We start from the raw sequence: 6,944 nt of genomic DNA on the forward strand, positions 1-6,944 counted from the left end.
TGATGTTTGTGCAGGAATAGAAACCCTGACTAAGACAGTGGTTAATTCCATTCTTAAGAATCCTTCACTGTGCTGAGCAGTGGTAACAAATGCCTTTAATCCCAGCATTTGGGAGGCAGAGGCAGGCAGATTTCTGAGTCTGAGACCAGCCTGGTCTACAGAGTGAGTTCCAGGACAGCCAGGGCTATACAGAGAAAAAACCCTGTCTCAAAAAACAAAAAAAGAATCCTTCATTGTCCCCTGGTGTCCGCTGCAATGATAGTCATATTCACAGCCAAAGCGGTGAGAAAGAGGAGGGTGGGAAGAGCGGATACTGTGATTTGAGCATCCCTCTCCAGACTCATGCTGAAACTGAATTGGCACTGCAATTGTCGGGGGGAGGGGGGAGGAATGGCTTTAGGAGATGACGAGCTCATAAGAGCTCCTGCCTCTCAAGTGAGTTAGTGCATCATCCCAGGAAGAGGCTCCAAATACAAAGATAGAGTTTGATTGGTTTTCTCTGTCTTTCTGTCAAACTCTCACTTGGCCTGGCCACATTAGGACCCAGCACCACACCTTAGACAAGACAGCCTCTAGAACTTCTTAGCCAATAAATCCCGTCTCGATAAACTACCCAGTCTGCGACACTCAGTTATAATGGCAGAAAATTGTACTCACACAGCAAACGTTCTAAGATTTCCAGAAGCTTTGAAAGACCCTCCTACAGCTCTCCTTTCCTTAAAATCATGTTGATTTTTAAATTCATCCCTAAGTTCTTATACAAGCCTCCTTCTGAAAGGTGGATTCTCTCTCTCTCTCTCTCTCTCTCTCTCTCTCTCTCTCTCTCTCTCTCTCTCTCTCTCTCTCTCTCCAACATGTTACTAATGACTAAGATGAACAGAAAGAGTAGTGCATGGCTCCTCTCTAGATCTGCTTCTCCTGGGGAAGCAAGCTGACTGTAGATGAACACTAGCCTGCCAACTGCTGCCAAGAACTCTCCATCCCCCTGGAATGTATCTGGGAGCCTCAGTTAAGCTTTTAAAGGGCACAGAATCTTGGCTGTCATTTTGGCCATAACTTCTTGAGCTGACAATCACCAACTAAATTACTCCACCTTTTAACTCACAAAATCTATGTGGGACGATGCATGTTTACTGTGCCAGTACACTATGTTTGAAGATATTTTGTTACACAGCAATAAAATGGGAACACAAAAGAGGTACTGGCTTTGGTTAACGCTGGTAGAAAATATAGTTTGCATCAAGACCTAGCTGCTCCTTCTCTGAATGCATAGCCAGACAACATTTCCCATCCCCCTTGCAGTTGGATGTGGCCATGTGACTAGAAGCTCTCCAATACAGGATGCAAAAGAGACAGACACTACTTCCAGCCTCGGCCAAAAGGATGCACACATGCCTCTCTAAACGTTTTCCCCTCCCAACGGGACTTTTCTCTCTTTGCAGCCCAAAGCAAATAGCCGTGACAAGACCCTCAGAGAGGCTACACCCAAGCAGGAAGATCCTGAGTGTTTGCGTAGTGAAGTTAAATAGGGCAGCCTCGAATGACTGAACATTTGACAGTGGTTATTAGAGAAAAGTGAAATAAATGGGTTTAGTCATGAGATGCTGTGGGTTTTATTTTTTACTTCAGTCTAGACTATTTGTCCAAATAAAGAATTTTTTTCCTAAACAAAATAGCAATGTTGGAAAGGGGGGGTTAGTGAGTGGACCCCAGTCTTTGACACAAAAGTATGCAGTGAACTGAGTGCTGCATCTATTAGCAAGTGTGAACGTGGAGGCTTGTGTCTGGGGTGGCTTATAAGACTCCCCGAAGGTAGAGCCTCATGGTCTCCAAGATCGTTGGCTATTCCACCATCAGCTCAGATTTCTGTAAGGGCCACACTACATTTTTCTAGAAGACAAAACAACATGAATGCATGAGAAATACAGCAAGACTTCAGAAAGCAATTCTACCCAGAATTTACCACTAGATGGCAGTCACACCCAAGGAGCGGACTACTGCCACCCTCTGGCGCCGCCAGGCCCGGCCTTTATCGACTGGGAGCACCAGGCAACCCAGCCCTTTCCCCTGCAGCTAAAAGGACAGAGCCTAGCAGATAAGATCGGCCTGGGAGCCGCATCCCTCCTCAAAAAAAGATGGTCCCTGTCGCTCCCTTACACCTCTACCTCTGTTTTATTCTTCCTGTCCCCAGAGGACTTCTCCCCACAATAAAATTTCCTTCACCGCCTTTGCGCTCTATTTTTCCCCAGGCGGGACCCAGCTGGTTGCTGTCTCACACCATCTGCTCCACTAACAGCTCTGAGGAGAAGGGGCCTTATCCCCTGGAGTGTTTCTCTAGGAACTTAAGACATTTTGAGAATTGTCAGGTGCCTGCGTGGAGTGCCAGGTAGGAGCAGAGGAAGAGGGATAGACAGGGGGACGCGGGGCGGGGGGTGGGGGTGGGGGGGTGAAGAGATGCTTAAAGAAAGTAGAAGCTGGGAGCACACGGAAGGACGGACATATTTTCCAAGAGTGTATGAAAGTTTTAGGCTTTTTGTTTGTTTGTTTTTGTTTTGTTTTGTTTTTTGTTTTCCCGAGACAGGGTTTCTCTGTGTAGCCCTGGCTGTCCAGGAACTCACTCTGTAGACCAGGCTGGCCTCAAACTCAGATATCCGCCTACCTCTGCCTTCCAAGTGCTGGGATTAAAGGTATGCGCTACCATTGCCCGCCATCTCTGGCATGTTTTATGGTGATGCGCTACCATTGTGGGTTTTACACTACAATGTACAAATAATGTAGAAAAGTGAAAGTCATCGGTGCTTCTTTCTTGTGCTTTTTCTCCTTACTCCCACCCACACTTCCCCACCCTTGCTAGCCTCAACCCCAGGCTCCCACGCAGGCTTGGTCCCTAGACTACATTGACAGTGAACAGCAAGGCCTGTACTTTGTTAGGGCAAGGCCTACTCTGAAGAAGAGCTCAGATCTGAATGTCTCGAAAGTTCCTGTGTCTTAAGTCTGTCTTCTTGAGAGGCAGGGAGGGGGAGGGAGAGATGATCCCTGAATTCAAGTCTTGGTCTTAGTGACGGGTCATAGAGAAGCTGCAGCCTGACGGTATCACAGGTTACTGTGAGGACCAGGGGACACAGAGACACTGCCAGGTGCCTCACCGGCAGTTGGAATTGTGTGCCTCTTCCAAGGCAGTATAGGAGAATCTGAGGTCTTTGTGGAGTTTCAGACACAGCCTTGCAGAGTGGAGAAAACTGGTAAGTGACTCAAGAGGCCATATTCAAGATCAAAATGTGGGGAAAGATGATAAACACACACAGTAATATAAGTTAGGGCAATTTATCCATCCTGGTATATTTAGGTACTTCAAAACATTGTATTTTACAAGATAGGTACACACACTTTTACCTGTTAATTTCACCAAATAAATTATTTAAATTTGAAAAAGAAAAAGCTATGATGTGAGAAGTCTCCTAAGTCAAAAGATCTGGTATTCTCCATAAATAAGATGCAGGGGTGAAGGAAGGAGACTCCCGCCGGTGAGAGGTGCCTCGGGACACCAGGCACCAAGAGCCATAGCTGCACTGCTGTTTGGATATCTTTCAGAAGAAATTGACTGTAAGACGATGAGGGTCGTACAAACCTGAGCACTGAGCACATGGAATGGTGGACTATTTCAGTCCTGTGTGTGATTCCAATGGACTTGTGTTTATAGGTTCTTAGAGCAGAAAAAGAAAGGTGTGCTTTGACCCATGTCATGTAAACATCCCTAGGACTTGCAATGATGCTCTGAAGAGATGAGTGAAATGTGCCTCAGTTAAAAAGTGTAGTTATTACCCGTGGTCCTAAGGAGCCCATCATGGAGACACCCCCAAAACAGCAGGCCTTGGGTACTGTGGGGGTGGGGGGAAATGCTGTGGTACAAGGCCTTTACCAGTGACTTGTAGTGAGGCCTGCAAAAGGTGCTGGACCATCGAGACAAGGTATATGAGCAGCTGTCTGTATACCTTCAGAAATGTCATTGAGCGACTCCAGGAAACAAATCACTCAGTTATATATGCAGGTGGATTTGGGCTGTAACTTTGTTGACAGACACAGTGATCTCAGATACTTCATGCATCTATGTGGCCCTGGGATATGTGTGTGTGTGTGTGTGTTTTCTGGAGTGACACTGGCTGAAGCTCTCAAGTTCATTGACAGCGAGAGTTCTCTCCTTACAGAGCTCAGCGACAAACTCACTAAGGACTCCGTGAATATCGAGGCTCAGATCCACATGATGCTTGAGTGACTTAGAGAACTACGCGGCCTGAAGAATTTCTCAGAGCCATCTCCCCACTGATTGCTTCTTCTCATCCTCCAATATTAAAAAGCCTGAAAATATTGGGAAATAAATAAATGAATAAATAATCATCAATCAATCAATAAATAAAAAGGTGTAAGAGGAAAACAAATTTTTAAAAAGCGTGAGCACTGGTCGTTGTTCCTGAAGTAACCATGGCAGGGGCATACGGTGGTTAACTAGGTAACTTTTCCCGTTTTTCTATATTGAAAATATTTCATAATAATTTTCTATTGAGGCAAGGCCCTCCAAGGAGCTGGAGAGACTGTGAGAAAGAGTAGGGAAGACACATATAACAAGTGTAATAGGTGAAAAAAGTGACCAACATGAAGGCCCAGAGAAGGTGAGGCCAATCTCAGTCAGCGAAATGAAGAACAGAACGAACTTTCCAGAAGGAGCAAGTCCAGTTACACCAGCTGAGAGACGCTAACTGTGTAGTGGGGAGTTCCGTTAGGCTGCTTTGGCTCCTGGCGGCTTGCACGTGTTCACCTACCCAGGAGCAATCTGGATTCTCAAATAAAAGACTTACACACACACACACACACACACACACACACCAGTTAATTTGAAAATGCCTTGGCTAACTCAAAGGTTGGGCAGTTCCACTCCTTCCCATGGCTACCACACATTTCCCTCCTGTAATCCTGGCTTAACGCCCTCTAATTCTATATTTTATCTTTGTTGCCCTGGCTCCTTCTGGGTGGCCCCCGAGTCTTTGCTGCCCAAGACTATACTGGGCAGCCCTTCCGGGGTCCACATTCCTTCTCAGCTACATTTCAGGTGACTTTCCTTCTACAACTCTAAATCTGACCTGTCTCCCTCCGAATCACGGCGATTCTCTGTCCCTTTTCCCCAGTTCCTCGAAGGAGTAAATCTAAAAGTCCCCCTAGTCTGTTTGTCCAGCCATTGGCCATTGGCTCTTTACTAATCAATCAAAAACCAGTTGGGGACAAGGATCTTCAGCATTTGGATACTCAACATAACTGATATTGCATTGTTTCCTAGTTTTTACTAAAGAAACCAGTTCATTCTACTTAGGGCATACCTATTCCTAGCTCTGAAAATCTCACAGCAGGAAACTCACCTGTTTCCAGAGGAACACGGAAGGTTAGTCACCTTAGCATCTCATGCTTATGTGGAAAACTGCATTTACCAATAACAAGGCAGCAGAGCTTTAAACTAGAGAAATCATGAGGTTTAATAATGAGTCTGAAACAGAGGCCATTGCCAGGACCTATTTACTACCCCCATCAATGCTAAACCTGAACAGCAACCCCATCAACTCAACACACACACACCCCACCCAAAGCCTACAGCCCTAGAGCCAACTGCCTTCCTCCCTCCTCTGCTTTGCTAGAGGGAGCCTGCAGATGCCATTCTGTCTGACTCTGACCCCTAATTTCAAGTACTTTATGTATATTTTCTGCATGCATATATTATAAATACACATTCCACATGAATTTTTTTAGGTAATTGCAATATGCATCTTTTCATTTATTTCTAGTTAAAACTTTATGATGGGAGCCAGCAAGTTAGCTTAGTAGGTAAAGACACCTACCACCAAGCCAGCAACCGAGGTTGTTGACCTGAGTGGTGAGGGAAAAAAACAAAAAAAACTACTCCCAATTCTGGCAAGTTGTCCTCTGACAACCTACCCCACCCCAACCACACACACACACACACACACAAACACACGCCTGCTATACACAAAACAAATAAATGTAATTTAAATTAGGGATGGTAACATCTAATAAATAAATGAGTCCATTAATAAGGGAAGGCTTAGAGAACTAATTTGTGTAAGGCCAAAGAGAGAATAGCAATATATCTCTTTATACGCCACATGGGGTTTTGTAGTAAATAGTGAATTATATAAATAAAAATGCCTAGAATAATAAGTAACACAGAAAAAGCAATAGATTAGGCATTAGCTCTTAGTGATGGTTAGTTCTGCACCATGTAGCCACATTCTGAAGAGGGAGAAGAAAACATAGAAATCTGAATTTAAAGAAAAATAAGTTCTTGTCTGCATTGTGCAACAACTCATCCCAGGGCTCCTTGGCACCTGATAACTCCAGTCTCATAAGCTGATCTGAACACAGAATAAGAGGCACCTACGTCAGAGAAGTGGCATCCACTAAATCCTTCAAAGTCAACTCCCTGGAGCCCTTAGCCTCCCTTCCTTCACTCCCTAAGCTGAAGGGTTCAGCTTTCACAGAGGGGCCAAGCATTGATGACATAGCCAAACCCTCCTCATCTTTGCAAGTCATAAAAATCAAAAGGCTTGAGATGGAAGAGCCCGTGGCTTTGAACTTGACTGGCTTTAGGCCTCCCTGATGACTCTTGGGAAAGACTTTTTTTTTTTTTTACACTCCACAGAGGAAACCCCCAGTGTATCCTTGCTGGTATCAAGGTCCCCCTCCTGCCCCACCAGTAATGGCTTCCATCTTCTCAGAATAGCTGGGAGAAAGACAGCCAATTAGTCTGGCCACCAGAATCTTAAATAATACTGTCGACCACAGGGTATCCATCGACATCTTGAGAACTGGCATCCCATCAGCTCACACCGGCTTCCCCCAAGCCCAGGCAGATGGAGCTCAACAGTGGAAGTCCTTCTGCC

The 6,944-nt window shown here is 45.3% G+C and overlaps 1 long non-coding RNA gene and 1 pseudogene across 1 annotated transcript in view; one reads left to right on the forward strand and one right to left on the reverse strand.

Annotated features, from left to right (window-relative positions):
- Nucleotides 1-1,622: 1,622 nt before the first annotated feature.
- The window catches only part of LOC110306063, a 41,289-nt gene continuing 35,967 nt past the window's right edge, over nt 1,623-6,944 (reverse strand). Inside the window, exon 4 of the long non-coding RNA XR_002379222.1 lies at nt 1,623-1,890. This is a non-coding gene — a long non-coding RNA (uncharacterized LOC110306063). The remainder of the gene's footprint in view (nt 1,891-6,944) is intronic.
- On the forward strand, nt 3,836-4,324 carry LOC110306062 (annotated as a pseudogene).

This window comes from Mus caroli, chromosome 11 (assembly GCF_900094665.2).
Source record: "Mus caroli chromosome 11, CAROLI_EIJ_v1.1, whole genome shotgun sequence".
In the NCBI taxonomy this organism is placed as follows: Eukaryota; Metazoa; Chordata; class Mammalia; order Rodentia; family Muridae; genus Mus; species Mus caroli.